Here is a 6,857-nt window from a genome sequence, read left to right as displayed (position 1 = left end):
AGTTGACTGTGATGGGTGCGCTCACAGGGTGCAGGGACCAACTCTCCTCCAGAGGCTCAGAAACCACCCTCCTCAGCAGGCAGGAGGGCGGCCAGGTGGCAGGAGGCACCTGTTGGGCTAATCACCGTCATTAGCTGGGCAATAAAGCAGCACAGACTGGGCTAGCCTTTGAAAGAAGGGCCTGTCAGCCCAGGTCAGGCTTGAACAGGCAGCCTAGCAGCTCGGCCTTTGCAGCACACACAGCCCAGGCGGTGGCAGGTGGATGGGGCACTGCTGGGACCAGGGTCCATGATCTCCCTGCCAGGGACCCACACACCATCATTGATGATGCCCTTCACAAAGCAAGGGGCTCTGGGTGTCTCCTACCTGCGCAGATCTTGCGCAGTAGGGAGCTCCCTGTGGCTGGGGAGCATCAACAAAGCTGAAAACTTGAGGACAGCCTGCCTGACGGAGCCATGTCCCCTGTTCCCACTTGGAGCCTGGCACAGTGACTGTTGTCCGAATGAACAAATGAAGGAGTGGATCCGAAGCATAGAGGGTTTTCTTGCTCCCAGGAGAAGGTGAACATGCTGCCCTCAAAGCCCCTTTCCAGAGTGGTCCATGCGGAGGACTACTAGACCTTGAGACAGCATTTGGTCTCTGGGCCAAAGTCCCTTTAGGCTCAGAGATAGGCCCAGATTTCAGAGTCAACTCCTACTGCTTCCCCTGCGGCCCTGGGAGTTTCCGTTTCTCACCCCTCCTGCTGCTGGCCCCACCAGCCAGGAGATAGCTATGGCAACCAGAGGGTTCAGGGAAGCAGCTCTCTGGCCCTGGCAGAAGCCTGCAGGGTACAGAAGGAGCGCTTATGTCAGGGAGGCTGGGAAACAGGTGGAAACAGGCTGATCCTACTCTGGTGTCCCTAAGGGTTAGGGTCCTTGGTCCCAGCATACGCTCTTGAGGTTCTGGCGGTGAGTTCTCTGTCTCCCAGAGTCTCAGAGAAGAGGCTGCTTCCTGAAGAAGGGCGGGTGGGGAGGGCTGGGCCAAAGGGAGATCCTGTGGGGTGCTAGCCTAGGGAGGGTGCCCCTGCAGCCTCCACCCTGGACGGGGCCCCATTAGTCATGGTCCTCAGAGCTAGGAAGTTTTACAAGGGACAGAGAGGCTGAGGGCCTCAAATGGTGAGCCCCCATCCTCAGGGGCTGGGAGGGTGTAACACAGAGGAGAGGGAGAGAAGGGGACGGAGCTGTCTGATTAGAGATTGTGACGAGGATTCAGAAGAGTTGCCCTTTATTTTTTTTTTCTTCATTTTTTTCAGTACTGGGAATTGAACCCAAGGATGCTCTACCACTGAGCTACATCCTCAGCCCTTTTTATTTTTTATTTTGAGACAGGATCTCACTAAATTGCCCAGGCTGGCCTCAAACTTGAGATCCTCCTGCCTCAGTCTCCTGAGTCACTGGAATTACAGGCATGTACCACCATGCTAGGCAAGAAGAATAGCTCTTCAGGGTGGTGAGACCTACAGACGTGTACACAGAGCCATGGATTCCTGGGTACACACAGCTCACTCGTAGACCCTCTTGCACACCAAGTCACCAACCCTCACAGCTCTTCAGACACCCAGAGTCCCTCATGGAAACCCACAAGGACACGCATAGTCACAGACATTTGTACATCCACAATCACTCAGATACCTCTGCATGCAAGGTCATACCTGAGTGTTCTCACAAGGACACAGATGCCCACACATACTGGCACGGTCACATGGAGCAGCACAGGGTAGCTCCACAGCTTAACGCACACCCACGGTGGCACACGAGTGTGAGAACAAAAATGTAAGTACTCACAGTCACACATGTCCTGTACTTACAGACACATACGCTGCTCTTCCCCACCAAGGCTAGGCCTCCCACAACAGGAGGATTAGGAGTGAGGAGAGAAGCCTCCCCACCCAGCTGTGGGCCTCCCACCAGACCCTCCCCCACCAAGCTTGGAAACTCCCTGGACTTCCCGGGGGTCAGCCAACCAGAACAGGCTCAGACCTCCCAGCCCAGCTCCTACCACACACCCTCCACAGTTCTGGCCTGGAGCTTCTCTGTCACCCACAGCCAAGGAGGTGCCTGTCCCTCTTCCTGGGTAGCCCATCCTCATTAACCCTGATCCCTCCAAGCCTCCTTTGATGTGGGGTCCTTGGGCTTCAGCATCTTATGCCAGCTATGCTTAGGCCCCGTTCCTCTGCAGATATTTTTTCTGGGGAAGGGGATGATACCGGGGATTGAACTCAGGGCCTTACCAATGGTAAGCATGTGCTTTACATCCTGTGCCGATTTTTTTTCTTTTCTTTTCTTTCTTTCTTTCTTTTTTTTTTTTTTTTTTTTTTTTTTGGTGGAAGGGGTAGGGCAGGGTATCACTAAATTGCCCAGACCGGCCTCAAATTTTTGATCCTTTTGCCTCAGCCTCCCAAATCACCAAAATTACAGGCATACATCCCAAGGTGCCCAGCTTGCAGATGTTCTTAAGTGCCTTCAACACCAGTGGAGTGAGACTTGGAGGACCTAGGAAGTGGCAGGCTCAGTCTCGGGAACTCACTATGAGAAGACAAGTTCAGCCTACATGAGCAGAAGTGGACAGAAGATGACCCATCCTGACATGGGTTGCAGGGAAGGTCACCCCACCTGCATCACATTGGGACCCCAGAAGGTGGGAATACACTTCTCCCTGAGATCCCCAATGTCTTGCTCCAGACTGGAACATGGCAGACAATGGCCCCAGCCAAGGCGGCTCCTGGCTCAAGGTTGCCCAGCCTAGACAGGACTCAGCAGAAGATGGTGCCCCAGTCCTGATCTCCACGTCTCCAGAGGCACAAAGTTTCCCCTGATCCCAGCCCCTTTGAACACCCAGCTACAGCCCACCTTGGTTCTCTCTGTTGCCCGGAAATGAGGGCTCTGGAGGGATAGATTTTCTGAGCCTAGGAGAGAACTCTGGGGACTGGTGTGACAAGAGAAGGAGGAGGAGAGAGAGACCTCACAAATCCCCTTTCAGTTCAAGATCCATGGAATTCCCGAGGCTCCTACTTCAACTCCCAGACTGCCAGCAATGAGGAAGTCTTGCTTCCCAAAGGAAAGCAAGAGCCCACGCCCATTCCTGGGGCAGAGGTAGAGCCTGTCTGGGAGGAGAAGGAAGCTCATCTCATACATCACAAGCAGAGTCTCACTGCAGAAAGGTGCACAGTCTCTCCTGTGCATCCCATCAGGGGACTCCCTGGGGCCCTTGACCCCTGGATTGATCTGCATGTCTCTGATTTTTAGTGAAGTTCATTTGGTTTTTGGCCATTTGTAGTTTGGCTATAAATTGCTTATTCACTGAGAGATCATCTATTTATTTATTTAAAAAATAAATACTAACCCTTTGCCCCTTATATATGTTGCGACATTTTCTTCCAGTTGGTTTGTTGCTGTTGTTGTTTTTGTTGCTGTTTATTTGTTTGTTTTTTATTTTTAAACTTTGTTACAATTTGCTCTAAATAAATTTTGCCTTCTGCCCCCCACCCCATACAGGGGATTGAATCCAGGGATGCTCCACCACTGAGCTACACCCATAAACCTTTGTTTTGTTTTGTTTTGTTTCGTTTTGTTTTGTTTTTTGAGACAGGGTCTCACTAAGTTGCTGAAGTTGGCCTCAAACTTGCAACATTTCTCAGCCTCCTGAGTCACTGGGATTACAGGTGTACACCATCACGCCTGGCCAATAATTTTTTTTTAAACATATAGTGTGAAGTAGGATTTAACTTTATTTCCTTCAAATGGAAAATCCATTATTTCAACTCCATTTATTGAACTTATCCTGCATCTTTAAAACACTTTATTACCATATGCACAATTCTCATAAATATCCAACTTTATTCTGGACTCTATTATCTCCCATTAATATATTGATGCACCCAAACCACAGTTTGAACCATGAAAGCTTTGTTGGATATTTTGAAGCCTGGCAGGGCAAATTCCTCCTATTAATCTTCTTTTTCAAAAAGTTCTAAGCTATTCACATGTACTTTCTTTTCCTCCAATTTTAGAATTGACTTGTTAAGTTCCCAGGCAGGAGGAAAACCATTCTATTTTTTAATTTTAATTACATTCCATTTGTAGATTATTTAAAAAATCATTGATGCTTTTACAATATTATATTCAGCTTTCTCATTCAGGATTAGGATATGCCTTTCTATTAATCAGGTCTTATTTTATGTCTGTCAGTAATTCTATTGTTTTCTTCCTGTGAATTTTATGTTTCCTATTAATTTATTCCTGGGTATTTGGTATTGTTGCTGCTTTTGTGAATTGGATCTTTAGTCCTTATTTTCTAATTAGTTGCCTTGGTTATGTAGAAATGGTTTTGAGTGGGGCACCACAGCACATGCCTCTAATCCCAGCTGCCCTGCAGGCTGAGGCAGGAGGATCACAAGTTCAAAGCCAGCTCTGCAATTTAGCAAGGTCCTAAGCAACTCAGCAAGACCCTGTCTCTAAATAAAATATCTTTTAAAAAGGGCTGGGGATGTGGCTCAGTGGTTAAGCGTCCCTGGGTTCAATCCCTGGTACAAAAAAATAAAAAAAAGAAATGGTTTTGATTTTTATACACTTAATATATATTGTTACCTTACTAAATTCTCTCATTAGTTCTAATAGTCTTTCAGTTGATGGTCTTAGATTTCCTAAATAAACAATCACGTCATTTGTAATTCTTAAAAATTCTGCCTCCTCCCCCTACCTCGTCCTCCTCTTCCTTCTCCTCCTCCTCCTTTTCCTCTTTATCCTCTTCCTCCTCCTTCTTCTTTATTATTGTACTAGTTGAACCTTCAGGATAATATTCATTAATAACAATGCTGGTGGACTTTCAATTACACCTTTCTTGGGTCTCTGTACCCAGAGTATCCATACAGAAATGCCTGTCTAGAATTAATAAGCACTGAAAATATCAGGAGCATTAAGCAAACACACCAGATGCTCTCGACAGCTGCTCTTTCACTGTGAAACTCCATTGATTATTAGACTTAAGGGCTTTGATGGCTAATGTGAGTTCCAGAGAAATGGATTAAATCATGGTCCCTGATCTAACCCTAGAAAAAAATTCTTATACCCAAGTAAGCAAGCTCACACATCTTTATCTCTCACCCAGAAGCACAGGACTTGGTGAAAACAAAGAGGAGTGTTTTTATTGAGCATCTACTATATACCAGGATTGTGTTAGAACTTTAAACACATACATTTGTTAAATCTTCACAACAGTTCTGTGGATGAATAATATTCCCTTGTTAACAGATAAGAAAACTAAGGCTCAGAGTAGGAGGTATGGAAGATGGCACAGCTAATCATCGCTTGCAAAAAGCTGCAACTATCTGCCTTAATACCCTTTTTCTATTCTGTGCCCCACCCCCTAGTACTGGGGATTGAGTCTTTGAGTTCTCTACCACAAAGCTTTCTCATTTTTGTTTAAAGACAGGGTCTTGCTAAGTTGCTGAGGCTGGCCTTGAACTGTGATCCTCCTGCCTCAGGCTCCTGAGCTCCTGGGATTATATGCATGCGCCACCATGCCCAGCTCCTCTTTTCTGTTGAGCACCGAACAGTCTCTGCCTAAACCCAGAATTCTCCAAATGTTTGAGTCTACTCTACACTTCTGCCAGATGACCACCACCATACCCCAGTCAAGGGTGACATTACCTCTCTGCTTAGAACGAGATACAGTAAATGGGAAGGAACTGACCTGCCCACACCCTGAGACCAGAGGCCAAATCCTAGGCCTTTCTGGGCAGCAGTTCTACCGCTTTGTCCCTGAGGCTTTTGCTGTAGAAAAAGAGAAACAGAAGGGCTTAGAGGCTGGGTTAGAGGAGGGAGAGGGACGGAGGAAAAGAGTGGTTGGGGACAGGAGATGGGGTGGGGCCAGGAAGATGCAAAAGGAAGCAGGGAGAAGCAGGTTGGAATGGGGTCTGGGGCAGCAGCAAGGAGGGCTTGGAGCAGGGACGGGACCCAGGCCAAATTCAGATGGGACTGCTGGCCACAATTCCTAGACTCCTCAGGTACTACAACCTCAGTGTGGACTCTCAGGGGCCAGGAACCAGGGCCACACTCTCTCAGATTCCTGTTTCCAACCTGCAGACCATGAACAGTGGCTGTGGGGTCATGACACAGAAGCAGGGAGCCCCCATCTTCACCCACGCAGATACCCACAGGGCAGAACTGCTGGCCCATAGCAGAGATGTGTGCACAGACAGGAGGTTGTCGACACAGACAACATGAGAGGACTCAGACCCACAAACACATGCAGACACTGGGGAGGACGAAGATGAAGACACACACCAACTGAGACGAACGGACAGTCTCGTGGAGATACAGCATGCCCACAGACACTCAGAGGGAGTCACGCATGCACAGGTGGGTGCACCCCCCGCCATACACTGGGTGTCAGAGGGACCATTGAGTCAAACAAATAGCTGGACCCTGTGGACAGTTCCCAGTAATTCCGTGCTGGTGCTTGGCCCTTGAGGAGTCACCACCACTGCCTGTCCCCACCATGCCTCAGAGAACCCTGGGCCACCAGCACATGCTATTCCCTGGAACCCCCTGATTGGCTCCATGCACATACGTATGGTGGCCAGGCTCTCCAGACACACGTGCATGCCTCAACAGGCCTGTGCCCCACCCATGGGGGGCTGACATCCCTGTTCTGGGGTGCTGGTGGGGGCACAGGGCAACCCCTCCCCCACAAGTCATGGCTGTGCTGCTGGCAGGGACAGGGGGCCAAGGCTCGCTCTGGAGGAGGGAGGGGCAGAGGGGGTTGCTGGGGTGCGGCTGGGGCGGGCACAGGAGCCGGTACCTGTCAAACAAGAGCCA

Source organism: Sciurus carolinensis, chromosome 3 (genome assembly GCF_902686445.1).
Source record: "Sciurus carolinensis chromosome 3, mSciCar1.2, whole genome shotgun sequence".
In the NCBI taxonomy this organism is placed as follows: Eukaryota; Metazoa; Chordata; class Mammalia; order Rodentia; family Sciuridae; genus Sciurus; species Sciurus carolinensis.
The sequence above is the reverse complement of the archived record's forward strand: the minus strand, read 5'-3'. Positions refer to the sequence as shown.